The 24,742-nt window shown below is 33.1% G+C and overlaps 1 long non-coding RNA gene across 1 annotated transcript; it reads right to left on the bottom strand.

The window, feature by feature from the left end:
- Positions 1–15,110: 15,110 nt before the first annotated feature.
- LOC105468267 (uncharacterized) lies at positions 15,111–24,497 on the bottom strand. The gene is made up of 4 exons (XR_979418.2): positions 24,183–24,497; positions 21,172–21,209; positions 18,214–18,593; positions 15,111–15,332 (listed from the first exon to the last, which is right to left on the bottom strand). It is a non-coding gene; the product is annotated as an uncharacterized lncRNA (long non-coding RNA).
- Positions 24,498–24,742: the final 245 nt, after the last annotated feature.

Here is a 24,742-nt window from a genome sequence, read left to right as displayed (position 1 = left end):
AAACAAACCATAAAGGAAAAAAACACAATCGAACTGTCATATTACTTTATGCAGTGCAAAACATATTTTAACTCGTCCATTATAAGTACAGAAAGTAAAAAAATAACACTCAGAAAAGTGATAGATTAAGAGATTGCACTGTGATGTGTAAGCAATCATTTAACTTTCTTGGAACATATTGTATTTATTGATGGTTAAATTGGCATTTCATATTTCTCAAGGATTGGTATGATGTTTCAGCATGTCAGTTTAATTAGATGAAAAAAAGGTACATGCTTACAAGCTGGCCAGATAAAATCCATCAGTCTTACCAATATAGGCAACCACATTAGAGGGAAAAGAGATCACTGTTACGGACTGAATTTTGTCCCTTCAAATTCATAGGTTTAACTCTTTACCCATAAGATGACTATATTTGGAGATAGGGCTTTTCAGTAGGTAATTAAGGTTAAATGTGGTCGTAAGGACAAGGTTCTAATTCAATAGAACAAGTGTCCTTAAGAATAGGAAGAGACACCAGCAATGCATGTGCACAAAGAAAAAGCAGTATGGTCTGCAAGCCAGAGAGAGAGGATTTTGAAGAAAATAACTCTGTCAGTACTTTGATTTTTAAGCCACCTGTTTATGGAATTTTGTTAGCACAGGCTAATACGCTCTTCTTTTCCTCTTAGTCCTATTCAAAGCTTCATATAAGCATTTGCTAAACACACTCCATTCAGGATTTGATAGTCAAATGAACTTGTGAAACTCTAGGATAAATAACGTCCAAACAATAGTGTTTACTGAAAGGGTTAAATAAAGATTACTGAAAGATTTCTGACACATTATTTGATGCGAATCAAATAATATAAATATTATAAATCTGATGTGAAGGGTATTCAATGCAACATTTTTCAATTTACTAAATATTGTTGATACTACTGCTCTTTTTTCTTTTTTACTGTCTTTTATTTGTTTAAACAATATCTCATGGGAGTAGCATTGGCAAATATTGTTTTACGTAAGTTAATGACATTTCATTATTAGGACTAACGTTTATCTTTCTCATTGACTCAAAATTTAATCTCTTTGTTTTATATTAGAATTTTACATCATCATTTGGGTTATTACTCTGGGTTTCTGCATTAAAGAAATAGCCAATAGGATGTGTTTGTATATATACATTTATGCCTATATATACACACACATACATATTGACGTATTTATATTTACACACACACACACACACACACAGACAGAGAGAGAGAGAGAGACAGAGACAGAGATTTATTTTAAAGAATTTGGATGCTGGCAAGCTAGAGACCCAGGGAAAAGTTATTGTTACATTCTCTAGTTTGAAGGCTGTTTGGAAGCATATTCCTTCTTCTTCAAGGGACTTCAGTCCTCTCTCTTAGCCTTTCAATTGATTGAATGGGGTCCATCCACATTGTGGTGAGTAATCAGCTAGGCTGTACTCAAAGTCTACTGATTTAAATGTTAATTACATCATAAAAATTACCTTCATAGCAATATCTAGACTGGTGTTTGACTACTACTGTGTACTATGGCCGAAACAAGTTGACACGTTAAATTAACCATCAGAGTGCCCATAACATTCATCCCTGATTTGCTTTTACCACATTTTACCCATTTAAAAACCAAAGTCCTCACGCCCAATCTTCCTTTTCTTTCCTGATACCTGAGTGACAGATGAGACAAATATATTGGCAGAACTTGTTAAATTCCATGTTAAAAAGCTCTGTCCAGCTGATACGAGTTTACTTACTCTGCTGCTATCAGCAAGTGACACTGGAAAAGTCTGCTTCTTTCCCTGTTTATAGTTTTCTGCAGTTTCTGACTCTGAAATATTACGGTCACATAACTCATTCTGTGTTCCAATAACATTTTAGGCCTCCATTTACCTCTCACATACTGTTCTGTAACAATTGTTCTTTGCTTTCTGCTTTTCACAAATGGAAAATATCATGAAACCTTTTAAATTTATATCTTCTAATAAGTCTTTTCCAGGCAGAGCCCAAGAATCGGTCATTTTAAATCTTTTTTTTCAGTCCCCTAAAAGAGATATAATGCAGTTTGCTCACTGATGGCTTTAACATTATGGTCTGTTCACTCCATAATTATATTTATAAAATGTATTAAATTATATAAGTAGTCACATTTGATTTATAAACTTTTCTATGCTTAAGTTCCTTTCTCATTGTTGTGCATAATTATCAACTATTCTGAAAACTACATCTCTCCTGTCCTAAGCCTAAGAAATAATTTCATGTTGTATTTTAAGGAGATCAAATCATCTATGAAGAAATACCTTTTCCATCTTCCTCTTTTTCTCTTTCTTTGTGTCATAACATTCTTATGCATTGTCTTGGGGAAAAAATGTACTTCTGTTCTTTGAAACTATACCACTTGGCATTCAATAAATATTTGTTGATTGATTTAACAGTTTTTTTTTTAATTTTTAGACGCACTGTTTTATATAAAGTATTTCTAATATATTCTAATGCTTTCTTTTTTTTTTTTTTTTTTTTTTTTTGAGACGGAGTCTCGCTGTGTCTCCCAGGCTGGAGTGCAGTGGCGTGATCTCGGCTCACTGCAAGCTCCGCCTCCCGGGTTCACGCCATTCTCCCGCCTCAGCCTCCCAAGTAGCTGAGACTACAGGCGCCCGCCACCACGCCCAGCTAGTTTTTTGTATTTTTAGTAGAGACGGGGTTTCACCATGTTAGCCAGGATAGTCTCGATCTCCTGACCTCGTGATCCACCCGCCTCGGCCTCCCAAAGTGCTGGGATTACAGGCTTGAGCCACCGCGCCCGGCAATGCTTTCTTTTTTAATAAAAAATTTTTATTGTGGTAAAATACACATAACTACTTTTAAATTTATAGTTCAGTAGTATTAAGTGCATTCATATAGTTGTGTAACCATCCCCACCATTCATTTCTAGAACTATTTTCACCTTGCAAAACTGAAACTATACCCATTGAACACTAACTCCATATTCCACTGTCCCTTCATCTCTGGCAACCACCATTCTACTTTTCTGTGTCTATGAATCTGACTACGCTAGGAGACACACATAAGTGAAATCATAGATATTTGTCTTTTTGTGATTGGCTTATTTCACTTAGTGTAATGTCTTCAAGATTCCATCTATTCATCTATTTGGCAAACTTGTCTCTATTGTATCGCCTACATATTTCATAAATTTGTTTCCTCTTATTCATTCTCTCAACTGTTTTGGCTAAATTTCTCTGTATATTTTATATTGACTCAGTGAAACGGCCTAGTGACAGTTCCTTCATAATATTCTGTTCATTCCTAATCATCACCCACCATTGTCAGAATTAAGTAGTTATTGTGGTTACTACATTATTTTTGTTACTGTATTTCAGATTATAAACCTAACCAAATTACTCTTTGCTTAAAATATTTTACTGTCTTCTGATTATCTATTTTTTTAGACTAGATAAATTTAAAAATGAGTGTATATACATTCTTCTGAGTTCCATTTATTATTATGTATAAGATGTCTTATTTTTTATCATGGACCCTATGCTTCATTACATTCTTTTTTATATTAGAAATTTTAATTCAACTACTATGCTTCCAAATGTATATCTCATTATAAACAAGTAACTCAAACTTTTTACTCCTTTTCTAAAAAGTTTATTAATTTTGTGAGTCTTAAAAACAGATCTTGATTTACATCCAGATGTCATCATGGTATTACTTTTGTCGACCATTTCTAAGAAGTGTAATGATTCCAGAGTATGCCAACACATAAATAAGAAAACGTTCTTTTTGTCAATTGTAGAAGAAAACCAAGAGTGACACATTAAGTGCTATATACTAAGTACAATGTTCTGGGTACATGTTATGTTTCCTAAATGTAATCTTTATATTAAATTTGCATTAATTTTATACTAGAAATCTTAATTAAATTACTATGCTTCCAACTCTATATCTCATTATAAAGAATTTACTCAAACCTTTTATTATTTTCATGTAAAGATCATTAATTTTGTGAGTCTTGCCTAAAATAAGAGAGGAGAACATAGAACAGAGAGAAGAGAAAAAAGAGAGCAAATAAAAGGAAGAGAATATTGATTATGTTATGTTTATTATGTTTGGGACTTAGTTTTTCAAGATGTGTGAATAAAAGGACAATTGGGTAACCATGAGCCTCTTAGGTCATTTTCTATGATAACTACACATACAATGTTCTGGAAAGAGATAACTCGATAACAACTATTCCACCACTGTATACACCAGTTAATCATATAGTCTTCCCTCAAAGAGGAATTTAGCTTCAACAGGCCTATTATACTTCTTAGGAGAGTCACCCATGCATATCATACATCACCAGGTTGCCTCTCATGGAGCATATTATATATTGCTACAGAACATCTCTAAGCTGAAAGAAGATTTATACAAACACAGCAGTGAGTGACAAGGAATCTAAGTGTATATCAGGGAGCTATTATTTGTATGAGTTTTCAAAACTTAAAATATGTAAGCAGAAGGCAAAATCACCATATTTAGATCTGTAGGATATTTTTAATCTTTTAAATTGTATCATTTATGTTCATATGTTTAGGCTTATATGAGAAGAGCTGATAAACCTAAGACAAAACAAAATAAAGCAAACTTAAATAATTGAAATCAGTCAATGATATATTATTTCAACAAATAAAAACATACAAAATATATTCTTGGACCATGGCAAAATTAAAGTAGAAGTTAATAACAGAAAGATACAGAAAAATTGCCAAATATTTGGAGATATAACAGCATACTTTTTCTTTTTTTTTTGAGACGGAGTCTCGCTCTGTCGCCCAGGCTGGAGTGGTGCGATCTCGGCTCACTGCAAGCTCCACCCGCCGGATTCACGCCATTCTCCGGCCTCAGCCTCCCGAGTAGCTGGGACTACAGGCGCCCACCACCTCGCCTGGCTAGTTTTTTTGTATTTTTTTTTTTTTTTTTTTTTTAGTAGAGACGGGGTTTCACCGTGTTAGCCACGATGGTCTCGATCTCCTGACCTCGTGATCCGCCCGTCTCGGCCTCCCAAAGTGCTGGGATTACAGGCTTGAGCCACCGCACCCGGCCATACTTTCAAATAACTGATAGGTTAAATAGAAAGTTATAAAGAAATTTATAAACTATTTTAATGGAGAAATGGAAACATCCTAGTGAAAATTTGTGTGGTATCACTAAAACAATGCCAAAAATTTGTGTATCATTATATGTTTATAATGTTATAAGGGAAGAAAAGTCTTCAATTAATGATGTAAGGTTCCACAGTAAAAATAATAAATTGATGTAAGAAGGAGAAAGAAAATAAATATAAAATCAGAAATTAATGAAATAGAAAATGAAGAAAAGATAGAGAAAATATAACAACAGTAGAGTTTTTTTAAGATTAATAAAATTGTAAACCTTTGGGCTGATTTTTCAAAAAAACATAAGAAGGCACACATTACATATATTACTGACATTGGAATGTCAACCCATTAAACAACTGAGTTGAAATGGACATAATTCTTGTGAGACACGAACTACCAAATCTCACTTACAAAAATAATCGCCTAGTTAGCTCTAAATCTATTACAGAAAATGAGTCTTTATCACATTCTCACAAAGAACAATCAAGACAAAGATGCCTTTCCTAATGAATTCTACCAAATATTTAATGAAGAAATAATAGAAATTACACAATACTCTTCTAAAAATGAAGATGAGCTGTCACACAACTAATTTTATAACACCAGTGATACATTATAAAAGTAAAAAAAGTATCACATTCATTACATAAACTCAAAATTTTCTAGCCCAATATCAAAAAATTCTAGTAGTAGATATAGTAGCTGATATATCATGACCAAATGGCTCTATCCTACTGTATGTAATATTGGTGAATATTTGAAGATTAATCATTATAAAGGACCATATTTATATTTTGAAGAATAATATGAAATCATTTCAGTAGATGTAGATACAGTATTTTGGAAATTGCAACAACACCTGTGTTAGAAATTGTTGCAACCTAAGAATGGTAGAGAACTTCATTTTGATGAGAAGCATTTATAAAAAAAAGTCTAGAGTTAAATTATATTTGTATAGTGAAAGAATGATTTCCATGAAAATTATGAAAAATCAAGAATGTTCACTCTCATTACTTCTATTCAGTGCTTTACAGTGGTATTATTCAGTGCAATAGGGCCAGAAAATATATCAAAGAAATGGATTGGAAAGAAAGAAATAAAACTGACTTCACTCAAAGACAATGTGATCAGTTTTGCAGGTAATATAATGAAATTTTCAAAAGTAAGTGAATTTGAAAAGATCATAGAATATAGGTCAACATACAAAAATAAATTGTACTTCTGTTTTCTGGAAATGAACAACTGTAACTTAAAGTTTACAATTTTTACCTTTAAAATCACATAAAAATATATAATTACTTAACATAAATTTAAAGGAATATGTGCTACATATTTAAATTTCAACCACAAAATAGAGCTGGCTGCAATGGGGCATTCCTGTAGTCCCAGCTGCTTGGGAAGCTTAGGGGAGAGGATGCCTTGAGCTCAGGAGTTTGAGTTCAGCATTCTGTACAACTTAACAAGATGCTATCTCAAAAAAAGTGTCACAGAGATAAAAACAGACCTAAATATAAGTGATATAACATGTGTACATTCTCCAAAAATTAACTTATTTAGCGTACTTACAATCAAAATTCCAGGAAGCAATTTTTGTCAAAATTGACAGGCTGAACCTAAAATTTACATATAAATATAAAGGAGTTAGAATATCTAGAAACAATTTTGAAAAATAGATTTGAGAGATTTGGCATTATCCAAGTTCAACATTTACTTTCTGAAATGAAGAATGTGTGGCATTAGATCAATGATAGACATATAAATCAAAGGAGAAAGATATAAACCCAGAGAGTATGGGCAGTCATGTTCTACACCCACATATTTACCTGATTAATCAACTATTTAATATTGTTGTTTTGTTTAATATTTTTATATTTGTTTAATATATTTTGTATAATATTTGTGATAATACTCAAACAGGAGTTACTATTGTTTTATTTAATATTACATTTGTTTAAAATATTTTGTATAATATTATTGGTAATAATTAAAACAAAAGCAGGAGATACCAAAAAAACATAATCATACTAGTTTTTATAGATTTATCAGATTTTTTTTGTTATGGATTTGAATTATCTACTATTGTTCATTAATTTTCCACCTGAAGGACTCTTTGTAACATTTATTATAGGTCAGATGTATTAGGAACTTGCTCCTTTAGCTTTTATTGACCTTGGATGTTTTAATTTCTCTTTTATCTTTGAAGAATAGTTTTGCTGGATATTTAGTTCTTGAATGACAATACATTTGTTTGTTTGATGAGAAATTGTCTACTAATCTTTCTGAGGATTCTTTGTACCCTAGGAGTCTTTTTTACTACTTTCAAGATTATTTTGTCTAGCTTTCAACAGATTGTTTCTGATTATTTTTGGTGTGGATCTCTGACTTTATCTGCTTAGAATTTGTAGAAATTCTTGGATGTGTAGTTGCATATGTTTTATTAAATTTAGGACATTTCAGCCATTTTAAAAGTATTTTTTGACTATTTTTCTTCCTTCCTTTGGGAACTACCATAAGGAGTATGTTGGTATGCTATATGATGTCCCATAATTCCCTTAGCCTCTGTTCATTTTTGTCCATTTTTTTTTCTTCTATTTTTCAAACTGGTTAATTTCAATAGCTCTCTCTTCAGAAAGTACCCTAATTATTTATTCTGGCTGCACAAATCTACTGTTGCATCTCTTCAGTGAATTTTTATTTTAATATTTGAATTTTCAGCATCAGAATTTCTGTTTGGTTCTTCATATAACTTTTAATCTGATTAGTAATCTTTATGTGTTCCTAGACATCATTCTCTTGATTGTCTTTTTTATTCTTTAGTGTTTTCAACATACTGAAACTAGTTAGTCTTTTCTAGGAAGTCCAGTTTCTGTACTTCATCAGAGATAGTTTCAGTTGAAATTTTGAAATGTGAATGACACATACTTTTGTATTTCTCTATATTCTTTATAATATTTGTTGAGAGCTATACATTTGTAATGTTGTAATGTGATAACTCTGTATATAAAATTCTCTCTTCTCCCCAGGTATTGTTGTTGCTTTTTGAGGGACACAGTCATCCATTTGTTTAGCGATTTTTTCCAAACTTCTTTTCCAAGGATTACATTCCTTGTCATATGTTCCATTTTCTCTACAGTCAGCCTGTAACCTGACTGGAATGTCCTTAAGTGCTTGAATGTAGAAGAAATAAAAAGTACTCTGTCTCTTTAAATTATTTCAATGAATGCTGCCCAAGAAGCTCCTTCATAATGTTGAGGTTGAAACAATAGCCAGCCTCTACTCTATGGGGCCAAAGAAGGGCACTTTCTATGTTATGTGAACTGTCAATATTTGGTGAAATTTATCTGCCTCTTGTTTTAAAAAAATCAAGTGCTTCTCTGGATGCTGAAAGTGTTGGCCTAGATTGCAGAGTTCTGAAATAGTCAAATCTGACATTTCTTGTCAGCTCTTCAGTTATTTCAGTGAAGAAACTCATTCCTGATCCTCCTACTCCACCATCTTCCATGGTATCACTTGGTCACTTTTTTAAATGATAAATTTACTTTAGGAAATATTCTTCATTATGTTTTTGATTAAATCAAATAATTATGCATTTGTTTATGTTTTCTAAAATCAGACTAATTCATTTTCTCGCCTCTCTGAAATTTATACAAACTCCTACAATGTTCTTGTTTTCACTTCTGATTTTCACCATAAACATGATACTAAACTAATAGAAACTACAAATGTCATAAAATCACTGTTTTTTTTTTCACTCTTAGTATGTTTGATATACTCTTAGATTTTTTTATACACTAATTTCTATTACCACTGAGTAACAAAAAGTGTGAATAAATAAAATAATAATGAATGAATTATTGCTGGATGGATGTAAAAAATAAATGAATAAGATTTACTTAGGGACCAAAGGATACATAGAAAAATTAATTATTGACTGGGCACGGTAGCTTACACCTGCAATCCGAGCAATTTGGGGGGCCATTGTGGGTGGATCACCTGAGGTCAGGAGTTTGAGACCAGCCTGGCCAACATGGTGAAATGCTGTCTCTAGTTAAAAAAAAAAAAAAATACAAAAAATTAGCAGGGTGTGGTGGCACGCGCCTGTAGTCCCAGTTACTCGGGAGGCTGAGGAAGGAGAATCGCTTGAACCTGGGAGGCAGAGGTTGCAGTTAGCCGAGATCACACTATCGCACTCCAGCCTGGGTGACAGAGTGAGACTATGTTTCCAAAAAAAAAAAAAAAAAAAAAAAGAAGAAGAAGAAAGAAAATAAAATAAAAGAATGCATAAAAATAGTAACCAAACCAAACCAATTAAAGTAATGACCTGAAACAGTGCTTCATAAAAGTGATTGGAAAAGGATACTGAGAGGAAATAACCAGTGATGTAGGTGTAAAAACAGGAGGCAATGATGTCTACTAGGAAAATTTAAGTGAGTGCAGTTGGATGAGAGATTCCTGCACTAGTGGTGTTGATCTGTGGCTGAGTGAAGGAACAGTTTTGCAGGGAACAAATGAAGGCTACCACATTGTTCTCCCTATTATGTGAGAGATAAAATATTTCCTACTACTCTTAAACATTTTATAGCTTCAGTGTGAAAAAGAAGATAAGTAATCAGAGCCAGAAGCACTATCAATTCTTACGGTACATGAAGCAAAAAGATCTATAGAAAATGCATATAGTACTGTGAAAAGCATAGAAATATAGCTATCTGACTCAAAACTTGGCAATGCAGTTAGAGATCTCATTTCGGAACAAAAGGTATATTGCCCATTTTGAGCTCCCTGCCAAGTTATAAATTTATCTCTTAGGTTACTAGAATTTTTAGGAAACTAACTTTTGTTGTATTTTCATTTGGATTCCTATGATGAGAGTCTATAGAAGAAAATTTCTTCCTCATGTAGGTGAGTATATGCGTTTTTATATTTTGATCATTTGTCAGTGGAATGTTAAACTCAAAGTAGCAGCAATTTCAGAGAAAATATTTAAAAGAAAGTTAAGCTAGTGAAGAGAAAGACACACAGACACACATTTTGTATTACAGACATTGTAATAAAGAAATGCTGGAGGGTATGCAAAAATGATATCAATCCTATCTTATGTGGGTTATCATTTTGAACTTAAGAAAAATTCAGAATGTCTAATCTGTAATTTAAAACTAAATGCAAATATAAGGGTATGAAATTAACCTCTTTACGTCGTTTATGATCTGAGGATGCACTTACTATTAATACTATATTTAATTTAAAACATTATTGAAATGTATATGTGGCAAAAATTTTATCAATCTTACTAGTATATGAGCTGAAACCAAGGAAAAAAATAATATCATGTGATGTAATTAAGGACTAACCATTTGACAAATATGCTGGAGGATCTGCAACTATTAGAGCTGATTATTTCTTTATTCTATGATTTGTTGCAACTCAACACATAAAAATTCTTTTGAGAAATCTTTATAGCAAGGATCAAGTTTCTACTTGATTTCCCTACCCACCACATTTAGCATAATGGTATTTAATCATCTTATTGTATATAAGTTTCTCAAGTATTTCAAATTATCAGATAAAAAGTTCAGTGAAAAAAATCAATATTATTAACATTATGCATATTGTCGATAAAACTATACAATAGCTGTGTCAGATTGTTAATAAGAATATTCAACATCCCGTAAAATGGGATGCAACTTATATTGCTCTGTCTTACAAAATTTCAGTTAAGGAGGAAGTATGAGCCTTGCCACAACATAGTCTGGCCTTGTTGGAATGTTCTGATTTCAGATTGTATGGTGGAGAAATGGGATATTAGTCTCTTTGCCCTTTCATACTCCCATTCAGATAATGCATTGTTCATGAATGACAGTTATTTTAGAAAAAGGCAGAAAGAATAAATCCTGAAATTGGCTTTTAAAACTTCCTAAGACAGTATTCGTTAACAGATTATTGTATAATGTAACTGAAATTTGGGGGAGACTATTGTATTTTTCATGACATACTGAAAAAAAACCTGCAGATAAAAATATACTTGTTCTCTTTCAGATTATATGTGCATAATTTTTAAATGTAGATAAATCTAGTGAAAAAATATTAATTCCAACAAACCACCAACACAGGTGCCAGTGTATGCCTCCCCGGGACACAAGGATAGATACATTTAACCCACCATCACTAACACTGAAGCCCGAAGATGGGCCCATCTGGCATTCCAGTCCCCAGTACACATCACCACAGTCTCCACTAATAACCATACCCTAACACCATGAGGAAACCACAGATACCACTGACGTTGTTTATGGCCGGAGAAATCACTGGAGGCTTCACTGTTCCGTGTACCCAGAAGCAAAGCCAAAGGGTTTTACCCAACCAACACCACAGATGCATCTACAGTAAAAAGGACCCCCACCCCCAACAAAAGTAAATTCAAAAACAGGAAGAAACAACTGTTACACCAGTTGTGCAGAAATCAACATAAAGACACAGAAAACATGAAAAAGCAAGGAAATACGACACCTCCAAAGGGACACAGTAATATTCCAGCAATTGATCTTAACCAGAAAGAAATTCCAGTTATCATATTAGTTCATCTTTTATAAGGTTTAAATATATATTAGGTTCTATATAAATTAATTGGTATCATTATATATCTTTTGTTATTAGAGTGATAAAGACATTTTAGTTGTGTTGTTTAATAAAATTAAAGTGATTATGCTCTCTACGTATTTTTTTTGTATTGAATTATCAGCCAAGAACAAACACCAGAGTCAGAAACACACACACAGGTTTACCAAAGAATACTGTCTTCGATCATACTCCTAAATTTTAAAATTATAGTTTTAGTTACTCTTTTTATATAGTCACACATTATCAGAGGCAGCATTATTTTGTTTTGTGCCCTATAAAGTAATAAATTACATCAGACATACAGATGTCTAAATTTGACTTATGTTAGTAATACATCTTAGAAAATATATTCTACATTTTATCTCAGCGATTTTTAAATAATCTAAAAACACTTATACATTCAATTGAATTGAAAAATGAAGTTGTACTTGACAGAAAAGTCTGAATGATCTTTTCTTAGCCCTTGAATTAAAGAAGATTAAACAAAGTTGTAATGAATTATAGCCGTGCCTTAGACTTTTTTCCTTTCTGAAAAGTGACCTACTGTTTCCCCCTGGAACTTATTCACAGTTGGCTGAATCTGGGACACTGGGGAGTGCTGGAGGTCAGTGCTGCAGGTTGGTCTCATGGTGCTACTTATATTAATATTGTCTTTAATTAAATACTGTGTGAGATAAATTAAATGGATTTGGTCCAGTCCTCTTTTGGTTATAATACTCGAAGTGATCAACAAAGTTGCATACTCAAATGAAAATTTGAGTTTGGTCGAAAACATATCAGGCTGAAGGATGTTTTTTTAAAGGAACAAGCTTTCTTTCCCTTGCCACAAAAGTAGTAAAACCTACCAAATTCAGTTCTTCCCAGGCAATGCAGTTACCAAATGGACAAGCTTCCATCTGTCCATTGTCCATCCTGTGTTGACCTCCTACCTGCCACCTCTCCATAGGCCCTGGAAAGCATATGGAACTGCTCTAGTTGCTGCATTTTGCGTAAGTAGTGAAGTCCTTTGCCTCTGACCCAGGAATCTTACTTCTTCTGCCCCTAGCTATGAAACTGTAATAGGCTAACTTGGTAGACTGTAAGTATGTCAAAATCCCAGACCTTTTATAGTTCTTGACAGTCTCATAATGGTTTATTTTCCAGTTCCCCCAAAATAATGCCCAAAAGGGGTGACTGTGAAAGAGACACTCCTGCATCCACATACCTTAACAGGACTAAGAACTGAGATTACCTATATCTTCATTACTTTATTATTTTCTCCAGAAAATTTTTTTACTGAGGAAGATACCACTCTAAACCTATCAATAACTTCATTGTATGTGACAGCAGTTTTCCAAAATTGATTTTTTAAAAATAGATCGATCACTTAGCCTTTTTATCTGGGCTCTGATTTACTAAACTGAGTGAAGTATTTGCTTATTAAACACTTCTTTACTTATCCAGATTTCCTCCAAGACCTTAAACTTCTGGTGCCTACCAATCTGAAAAATTTGCCCAATCATGTTCCAATTTCCTATATGGAAACACCTACCTTAAGCCTCTCAATCCTACAACCAAACACCTCATAAAATTTTCACCTCACCTCTCTCTGTTGGAACACTACTAAGATCCTGTGAAGTGAGTGCTCTTTCTTCATGTAGGAAGTAATAAATATGACTCTGATTTATTAGGTCATGCATACTGTGTGTGCATGGGTGTATATGTGTTTAGGAGTTTGGGGATTAACAGTATATAATGGTGACTTTCAGAGAGCTACAATTTTACTAGACTTAATAACTACTCTATTCGGTATTTTTCCCTAATCTTTCAGAATTTCTGTATGTATTTGATTAAAATGTGTAGTGTTTATAGTTTAAAACTGCTTGAAATATTGTAAAATTGAATTTATCTGTATTGCCAACGTGCAATATGCAAATCTACATTGTTGTAGTTATTAACTGCAACGTAAATAATGTAACTGAGCTGATGCATTATTGAGATAGTGTCAATGAATCAATTGTGTGAAATGGTCATTTGTTGTTTTGTGTGAAATAAGTAGTAAGTACACTGGGAGATTTTCTTTTCTCTCCATTAAGCTGTTACACAATTATGAACTTTAAAAAAGGATTAAACAAACTACTTCTGGATAAAAATACCCTGTCTATTGCATAAAGTTCACTTTGCTTCATGTGTTTCAAATTTAATATAATCATCCCCAAAAGTCAAGAAAAATGCATTTGCAGGATTTGGGCTTTCTTTCATTTCATCTTTAGCAGTAAGAAAAATCTGTAACTGTAAGAGCCATCACTGAAGAACTATATAATTTAATATTATCTCTTTATTTTTTGAATTACGAAGTCTTCATTTATTTCAAAGTTGTCATATTGCATAAAATATACCCACCAATTTATCTTTTCCTTGAAGTTACTGGTGGCAGAAAGATGATTTCATTATTTTACCAATGTGCAATCAAATGCAAAGGCTCTCTACATGAATTCTGCAGGCCAGATTTTTCTTTACAATAGCCATCCCTGCTTTAAGAGAAATAATGTAGTTATAGCTGTCTTTCTAAGTGCATTGAGATTTGATTACAGGCTGCAGCAGTAAATGGCTTTGACTAATACAGAAAAAAATGTACAAATACAGTTTGAAAGTTATCCAATAACTTCAAGTAGGGAATATATCTGTTACCTTTCTGCCTAGAAAATTTTAAAGAAACATTCAAATAATTTAGATAAAATTACAATTTGTTGGTAGTTAATTTTAGTGTAGACTTAATAATTAAATACAATGATAATATTTTTTTAAAGGAGGGAAAAAAGACTGTAAAAAGGCCATCAAAAATTTTATTTCTGTTTGTAAAACAATACCAATTTTATCACTCTAGGTATAAAGCATATTTAATAATGAATATGTAGCAAGAAATAAAATTTCACTTAGACTCAGTGCCAAAGAAAGGAAACCAAATTAATCATGAGATACAAAATTATCTCCCGATATTGCTAATTGAATAATTAGATTTTACACTGGATCATATGTGTGTGTGTGTATATATATAGATCCAGTTTTTATATATATATATATGCAGACACATACCACAACATATACATATATGTGTGTATAATACATACGTGTGTAATATACAGTATATAATACGTTGTATAATGTATATATGCACAAATGTATTATTTTTAGTCAAAAGAAGAAAAAATGGTATGTTCTAATGTTAAATATTTCTAACCAGTTTTATATATGGAAATAACAATTTCAAGCTGTGAATCATGTACTATAGATAACGAATGTTAGGATCAGGTAATTCGCGAAGAAATGTATAGGTTATCAAAATCAAAATTGTGTCACTAATGTTAAGAAAACCCTGACAGAGCCAAGAAAAGCCATGAAGAGAGAGTTCTCATGCTTGCGTGCCTGATAACAAAAACAGTCACAAAACACTACAAAAAACACAAGCTTGTACAAAGGCCATTGAAGCCTTACACAAAAGAATACCTCCGCAAGGACATCTGCCCAGCACCTGCCTGTCCAACTTCAGACTGGCATCACTTCAGACTGGTATCAATCTCTGTAACCAAAGATAATTATTCCAAAATAATTATGTAACCTTTCTTATTTTTTTCTTTAAAAACATTTATCTTCCTTTACCTCCCTGAATGTGCACATCGTTTACCATGGCATGCATATTCCCATTGTAATGCTTTACTTACAAATAAACATATTTTCTTTTAGAGAGCCTCTCTCTGTTTGTTATTTAGGTTGACAAAGCAAGCCCAGTAATCTGTTAAAGCAAGCATATCTACAGATTGTTGGTAATAGAAACAGATTAAAACCCCTGATTAGGTAAGAAATATGCTGACATGACAAAAATCTAAATGGAAAGCCTACAAAGTCAAGGAGTTAGTAGAGTTAGACAGAATAACACAAACAGATCCATTCTCAGTATTCAGATTAAGAAAGTACAATTGTGTGCTGCATAACAATGTTTCTATGAAGGACAGGCAGCATATGTAACAGTGGTCCCATAAGAGACTAAAAAATTCCATCCCCTAGTGACATTGTCACCATCATAACCTTATAGCACAATGCATTACTCATGTGTTTGTGGTGATGCTGGTATAAAGAAACCTACTGTACTGCCAGTCGTATAAAAGTGTATCACATACACTTATGTGTGGTATATGATAATGAATGACTATAGATTTACTCCTGGGTTGGTTCAACATATGCAAATCAATAAATGTGATTCATCACATAAACAGTACTAAAAGCAAAATCCACATAATCATCTCAACACATAATCATCTCAATAGACACAGAAAAGGCTTTTGATGAAATTCAACATCCCTTCATGTTAGAAACTCTCAACAAATTAAGCTTCAAAGGTACATACCTCAAAATAATAAAATCCATCTATTACAAACCATAGCCAACATTATACTGAACAGGCAAAAGCTGGAAACATTCCCCTTGAGAACAGGAACAAGGTGAGGATACCCACTGTCACCACTCCTATTCAAAATAGTATTGGAAGTCCCAGCCAGAGCAATCAGGCAAGAGACAGAAAATAAAAGGCATCCAAATAGGAAGGCAGGAAGTCAAACTCTCTCTCTTCATAGGTAATATGATACTATACCTAAAAAAAAAAAAAAAAAAAACCCTCATAGCTTCCACCCAAATTCTTCTGATAAACAACTTCAGCAAAGTTTCAGGTTACAAAATCAATATACAAAATCAGCAGCATTTCTGTACACCAGTAGTATCCAACCTGAGAGCCAAATCAAGGATGCAATCCTATTCACAATGGCCACAAAAATAATATTTTTAGAAGTCCAGTTAACAGGGACGTGAAAGATCCCCATAGCAAGAATTATAAAACACCGATGAAAGAAATCAGAAATGGCACAACAAATGGAAATAACATTCCATGATTATGGATAGGAAGAGACAATATTGTTAATATGACCATACTGTCCAAATGTATTTATAGATTCAATGCTATTCCTAGCAAACTACCAACAACGTTTTCCACAGAATTCAAAAAAAATTCCAAAATTCATTTAGAACCAAAAAATAGCCTGAATAGCCAAAGTAACTCTAAGCAAAATGAACAAAGCTGGAGGCATCACATTATCTGACTTCAAACTGTACTATAAGGCTACGGTTAACTAAAACAGCATGGTACTGGTATAAATATGTATATATACACACACACACACACACACACACGCCAATGGTACAAGTTAGAGAACGCAGAAATAAAGCTGCACACCTACAACTGTCTGATATTTGACAAAGCCAACAAAAATAAGCAATGGGGAAAGGACTGTATTGAATAAATCTGCTGGGATAACTATCAAGCCATATGCAGAAGATTGAAACCGGACCTTTACATCTCACTGTATACAAAAATCAACTTAAGATGGATTAAAGACTTAAACATAAAACCTAAAACTATAAAGACCTTAGAAGAAAGTCTGGGAAATACCATTCTGGACGTTACCTGAGGCAAAGTCTTTGTAACAAAGTCTCCAAAAGCAATTGCTACAAAAACAACAGATGACAAGTGGGACCTAAAGAGCTTCTGCACAGCAAAAGAAACTATCAACAGAGTAAACAGACAAATTATGGAATGGGATAAAGTATTTGCAAACTATGCATCTGACAAAAGTCTAATATCCAGAATTTATAAGGAACTGAAATAAATCAACAAGGAAAAAACAAATGACCCTATTACAAAATGGGCAAAGGACACACACAGACATTTCTCAAAAGAAGACATTTATGCAGTCAATGAGCATATATGCTCAATATTACTAATCATTACAGAAATGCAAATTTAAACACAATGAGATACTAGTCAGAATGGCTATTATTAAACAGTCAAAAAATAACTGATGCTGGCAAGGTTTGAAAAGGAAATGCTTATACACTGCTGGTGGGAATGTAAAATAGTTCAGCCATTGCGGAAAGCAGTTTTGTGATTTCTTAAAGAACTCAAAGCAGAATTACCATTTGATCCCAAAACCCCATTATTGGGTATATACCCAAAGGAATATAAATCATTTTATCGTAAAGACACATGCATGTGTATGTTCATTGCAGCACTGTTCACAGTAGCAAAGACATGGAAACAACCTAAATGCTCATCAATGGTAGACTGGCTAAAGAAAATGTGGTATTTAAACACCATGACATGTTATGCAACTATTAAAAGATGAGATCATGGCCCTTGCAGCAAAATGGATGAAGCTGGAGGCCATAATCCTAAGCAAATTAGTGCAAAATCAGATAAGCAGATAACTCATATTCTCTTACAAGTGGGAGCTAAACACTGAGTACAAGTGGAAACAAAGAAGGGAACAATAGATACTATGGCCTATTTGAGGGTGGAGGGTAGGAGGAGGATGAGGATGGAGAAGCTATCTATCGGGTACTATGCTCATTACCTGAGTGATGAAATAATTTGTACACCAAACCCCCATGACATGCAATCTACTCATGTAACAAACCTGCACATATAGCCCTTGAACCTAAAATAAAAGTTGGAAAGAAAAACATAAAAGAAGTGTCTATTTACTGGTTTATTTATTTACTACAGTACACATTTCATTGTTATTTTACAGTGTATTTCTTCTACATATACATAAAACATGTTAACTGTACAACAGCCTCAGACAAGTCACTCAAGAGGTATTCTGGAAGAAGGCATTGTTATTGTTGGAGATGACAGCTCCAAGTCTGTTATTTGCTCTGAAGATGTTCCAGTGGGACAAGATGTGGACGTGAAAGACAGTGATATTGATGATCCTGACCCATTAGGTCTAGCCTAATGTATGTGTTCATGCAAAAACAAAGGAATTAACAAAGAAGCTTAAAATAATAATAACAAATTTTAAAAATGAAACAATTGTTATAGAATAAAAATATAAAGAGGATATTTGTGTATAGCCGGGTCATGTGTCTGTGTTTTAAGCTACATCTTTTTACAAAAGAGTCAAAAAGTTAAAAAATTAAAAACATTATAAAATAAAAATATTATAGTAGGCTAATGTTAGTTTGTGATTGAAGAAAATTTTAAAAATAAATTTAGTGCAGCCTAAGTGCACAGTGTTTATGGTCTACAGTAATGTACAGTAATGTTGTAGACCTTCACATTCGTTCACCACTCACTCACTGTTTTACTCAAAGCAACTTTCTGTCATGCAAGCTCCATTTACAATAAGTGCTCTACAATGGTGTACCTTTTTTATGTTTTATACCATATGTTTACTGTACCTTTTCTATGACTAGATATATTTATATAAACAAATGCTTATTATTATGTTACAATTGCCTACAGTGTTTGGTACAGTAACATGCTGTACAGGGTTGTAGCATAGGAACAACAGGTACCTAACTACATAAACTCCATGTTTAGTAGGCTGTACCAGCTAGGTTTGTGTAGTACACGCTGTGATGTTCATATAATGATGATATCACATTTCTCAGAATGTATTCTTGTTAAGTGATGCATGACTGTATCTACGTCGGTAGTATAAATTTGAAAGGTCAGACTGATAGGATAGTGGCTTTCCAAGTAAGCATGCTAGATGGATGTACAGAGGGTCAGGGGTGAATAGATTACTGTAAAACTTATGACCTATAGTTTGTAGCTGGAAAGAGGTACGAGATTTGCTTACAAGATTTGGAAGTTCAATATTCCTTCTTTTACTCCAGAATTATACTAATTAGACTAAAATATAGTAAGTGCACATTAATTATATATATATAATGTATGTATGCATATTATATATAACATGTATGTGTGTATATATATCCTCTTCAAAGGAGATTTAAATATACAGAATGAGCAATAAACATCAGGATACAAAGAAAAGAAAGGCTGTGTAAAGATAAACTCTTTCTAATGATCTAGATGTCAATTATAGGAAGCCATAACAAGAATGATTTTTGAAACTGGGCCAGCGTCTCTTCAAGCAAAAAATTATTATGTAATCTCTTCAAGAATCCCAAAACCGAGGTTAGAGTACAAGTGGGACAATAATTGTGGGCAAGAGGGTGTGCCTGCCGGGTAGAGTAATGCAGAGTGAAATTGGGTATTTGTTAATGTATTGGCTGTTCAGAATAATTTACTGATTTCTGCCCAGAAGCCACACTATAGTTTTTTAAGCTTTTTAATGCCATTTTGATAAAATACAAGTAATTGGGACATATCTAATGTCAGTACTTAATTCTAAGGTGAGTTCAGCAGAAATGTCTCTTGGTGGGATAAATCATAGTATATCATCCCAATGACTAGGAAGATTTTTCTCAGGATAGTTGAAGTCAGAGGAACTGAATTCTAAATTGTAGACCACGAGGAAAGTACGTCATAGGTGGTAAAATGAACCTAAATGTCAGAACTGCGGGGGTGGCAAAACTGACACTAAAAAATAAATCAAGAAGACAGACGCTCAGAATGTGGGGAACCATTCAGGATGAACTGTATAAAAGAGGTTCAAGCAAATGGTTTTATGAGTAAGCACAAGGAAAATGTTAGAGGTCCATTTTTAGATTTGCTAGCTACATGGTGTAGGAGTGTGCTGGTTAGATCAAAAGAATCATGCAGAACTGGTCAGAATGTATGGCAGGATGTCAAACTTTATTCACACAAAAATGTAATATGTTCGAGCACTTAAGTTTAGAACATCCCTGGAGGTCAGGTTACAAGATGTCTTAGATTTGACATTTCTGGTAATTATAGTATTCCAAATATAACTTTAGTTTTGAACTTCAAAAATGTCATATATATTATATAGGAATATAATGAATGTGTACTTATTTTAAGTCAATAGCTATGTACGGAATATTATGTGAGCTTTCTCTTTTAAAACATACAAATTTTGGAGTGAATATCATTATAACTCCCATTTTAAAGAGGAAGATACTGATCATTAGAAAGATTTAAAACATCTTGCTATTTCACAGTGCTAATAAATGGCATATAGAGTATTCTCTTCCAGAACTATCAAATTGAGCTTTTAATTTTCATATTGTACCATAATTTTATGATAAAATTCTATTGTATTTTTATCTGTATTTCTTTGGTCTGAGAAAGATAACCCTAGAGAATTAATAATCATAGTAAGAAGTAACTTTTTGTTCAGCCAATGAAATATTTGTTCTCATAAAAAATGTCAAAAGAGTTGAGGTCACATTAAATTACTTGTACACTGGCATAAACATAAAATTATAATTTGAAGTAATTTCATGTATTATCTATACTTATTTTTCTGAAAGACTGAGCCAAGTTCATATTACTGCTATAAAATGGAAACAAAAGTTCTATTCAGTAACTATGAAATCATACTAAGAAAACAACAAGCATACATTTTTGGGTTCCAAGAAATGCTCAAATTCATTACCTTAGTGCCAAGGATATTATACTTCTGAGTTTTACAATCTGAAAAATTAAACACATTTTGAATAATTACAATTATGGAAGTTACATTTTTCTTCAAAATTTTATTCTCTCTCTTAAAATATACAAAGACTTGAAAATGAGAAAATACGCAAATAGATGAAGCCTCTAACTCCTTTGATAAATTCTTGTTTTAAGATGTACAAAGGGACAATAGAATGCAGTGATGTATATCCAAGGATTAGTAAGGAACAAGTTTATGCACAAAAAGGGATCACAAAGAATCTGCTTTAAACATCATTTTTCGTGCTATGATAGAGAAAATATTTGAGTAATTAAGGTGTAGAAGACAGTAAATTAGATTTTATTTTACATTTTACCGCATTTTTTTTTGCATTCTTCACAGTGTAATCAGCATTTTGATGAAAAAGAAAAATATTTCCATAAATGCAATAAACATATTTCACCAATGAATTCTGTGGTGTCCTAGAGGAGTTCTTTTCTATTTTTTTCCCAAGATCTGTAGAACACTGTCCCCTACTTATCTGTGGTTTTGCTTTCTGCAGTTTCTGTTTCTTGCAGTAAACCTCAGTTTGAAAGTATTAAATGGAAAACTCCAGAAATAAACAATTTATAAGTTTTAAATTGCAGCCATTCTACGTAGCACGATGAAATCTCCCACAGTCTTGCTCCATCCTGCCCAGAATATGAATCATCTATTTGTCCAGTGTATGTATCCATGCCGTCAACATGCCTTTTCCTTTAGTAATTTAGGACTGTTGCCGTATCTTAGTGCTTGGGTTCAAGTAACCCTTATTTTACTTCATAATGGCCCCAAACTGCAAGAATGGTATATTTAATTTATAAAGTAAAAATTCTGTAGATATACATGTATAGGGAAAAAAAAATAGTATATACAGGATTGCATACTACCAGAGATTTCTGGCATCCACTGAGGGTCTTGGGAGGTATCCCCACAGGGTAAGGGGGTACTCCTGTAATTTGGACTATTCTGGTTTTGCTTTATTATTTTTGGAATGCTTACTATATGCTATGCACTTTTTATATCTTATATAATTTAGTACTAATCAAAATCCTGTGAGATAGGTATTATTTATTCCTATCTTATATATGAAGCTTATGAACAGGTTAGTCATGCCCCACAAGTATAAAATGTAAATCCAGAATTAAAAACAAATCTTTTTTTTTTTTTTTGAAAGAGAAAAGAAATATTTTATTTCCAAACATGCATACAGGCTTTCATCCAACGGATTTTCTAGAATTTAAAGCAATGACTTCCAGATTAACTGGCTCTGACTCCAGTAGTAGCTGGAAGCCAGTAGTAGCTGGTTCCATAGTTTATGCTGAAAATATTCATTTTTTTTTTTTTGTTCTGCTTTGGTAGATGTTATCTCTTTTTTTTTTTTTTTTTTTTTATATACTTTGAGTTCTAGGGTACATGTGCAGAACGTGCAGGTTTGTTACATATGTATACTTGTGCCATGTTGGTGTGCTTCGCCCATCAACTCGTCAGCACCCATCAACTCGTCATTTACATCAGGTATAACTCCCAATGCAATCCCTCTCCCCTCCCCCCTCCCCATGATAGGCCCCGGTGTGTGATGTTCCCCTTCCCGAGTCCAAGTGATCTCATTGTTCAGTTCCCACCTATGAGTGAGAACATGCGGTGTTTGGTTTTCTGTTCTTGTGATAGTTTGCTAAGAATGATGGTTTCCAGCTGCATCCATGTCCCTACAAAGGACACAAACTCATCCTTTTTTTATGGCTGCATAGTATTCCATGGTTTATATGTGCCACATTTTCTTAATCCAGTCTGTCACTGATGGACATTTGAGTTGATTCCAAGTCTTTGCTATTGTGAATAGTGCCGCAATAAACATACGTGTGCATGTGTCTTTATAGCAGCATGATTTATAATCCTTTGGGTATATACCCAGTAATGGGATGGCTGGGTCATATGGTACATCTAGTTCTAGATCCTTGAGGAATCGCCATACTGTTTTCCATAATGGTTGAACTAGTTTACAATCCCACCAACAGTGTAAAAGTGTTCCTATTTCTCCACATCCTCTCCAGCACCTGTTGTTTCCTGACTTTTGAATGATCACCATTCTAACTGGTGTGAGATGGTATCTCATTGTGGTTTTGCTTTGCATTTCTCTGATGGCCAGTGATGATGAGCATTTTTTCATGTGTCTGTTGGCTGTATGAATGTCTTCTTTTGAGAAATGTCTGTTCATATCCTTTGCCCACTTTTTGATGGGGTTGTTTGTTTTTTTCTTGTAAATTTGTTTGAGTTCTTTGTAGGTTCTGGATATTAGCCCTTTGTCAGATGAATAGATTGCAAAAATTTTCTCCCATTCTGTAGGTTGCCTGTTTACTCTGATGGTAGTAAAAACAAATCTTTTTACTTCATTTTGCAGCTTTTCCTGTCTTTATGTATTGCCTGCTAAAAGCATGTAACTCTCTCCTCTAGTAAATATTTATTCATGAATTAGTTTCCTTATTCCACAGGGATTCCTGTCCATGTAATTATAAAATAAACAATGTGTTCACATCTACATTGTAGGATTTGTTTTCTCTGATTCAAATAAGATGTATTAGGTCAACATACTTTTTAAGTTGATGTAACATATAAAATATAACTAGTAGATTATGTAGTTAGTACAGATGGTGAAAATTGAAAACTTTTTATTTATTTTCACTTTGCTCTATTAATTTATTTTCTGCTCAGATTAAGACAGTAATGATTATCCAAACTTTTGAGTTTGGAACCAGTCAAAAAGCAGATATTATATTCAGAAAAAAGAAACAGCAGCTTCAGAACTGACTGGACAAGATAATGAGGCACAATCAAGATTTCTAATTCTTCTTTCCAAGTCTAGGCATTGGAAGACAGTGATGGTATAAGGTGACACCTTTGCTCAGAACCACTACGTCACACATATTATATCTCAATAATGTGATTAGAGAATAGTTGAGCCCCAGACTTACCTCAGGCAAGATGAGAACTGACTCTTTCTCATGAACTTATTTTAGGATTCATTATCAAAACATAACATGCTAAGCCTTTATGTAAGCTCATCTGAAAAAGATGACAAAAACACGTTGTCAGTTCTATCATAATTCAGCTAAAGAACTGAGCTATGCACTTCTCTTCCATATCAACACAAGTCAACTGGTAAAGTGTTATGTGAATTCATCTTGAATCTACCCTTTCAGTGATCTGCCTTCATTCATTCATTTCTTCAACAAATATTTATTCATCTTCTGCATGCCAGACACTGTTTTTTCCAGGTACTTCGGATTTATCTGTGAATGAAATAAACAATGCTTTGGCAGACATACAGGTACACATACCTGTGCTCCTCTTTACAGTTTTTACTGCTTACCCTAAGTTTCAGGATATGGTATTATCTTGCTTCCTAAATATAAACATCATTTTCTCTTCCTATATATATATATATATATATATGTATGTTTCATAGATAAATATATGATACACAAGTTCCACTGCCTCTGTTCTCTAAACTTAGCATTTAATCTAAATTTTG

The sequence above is a fragment of the Macaca nemestrina genome, chromosome 11 (assembly GCF_043159975.1).
Source record: "Macaca nemestrina isolate mMacNem1 chromosome 11, mMacNem.hap1, whole genome shotgun sequence".
Taxonomy (NCBI): domain Eukaryota; kingdom Metazoa; phylum Chordata; class Mammalia; order Primates; family Cercopithecidae; genus Macaca; species Macaca nemestrina.
Note: the sequence above shows the minus strand (reverse complement) of the source record. Positions and strands in the feature narration are given on the sequence as shown.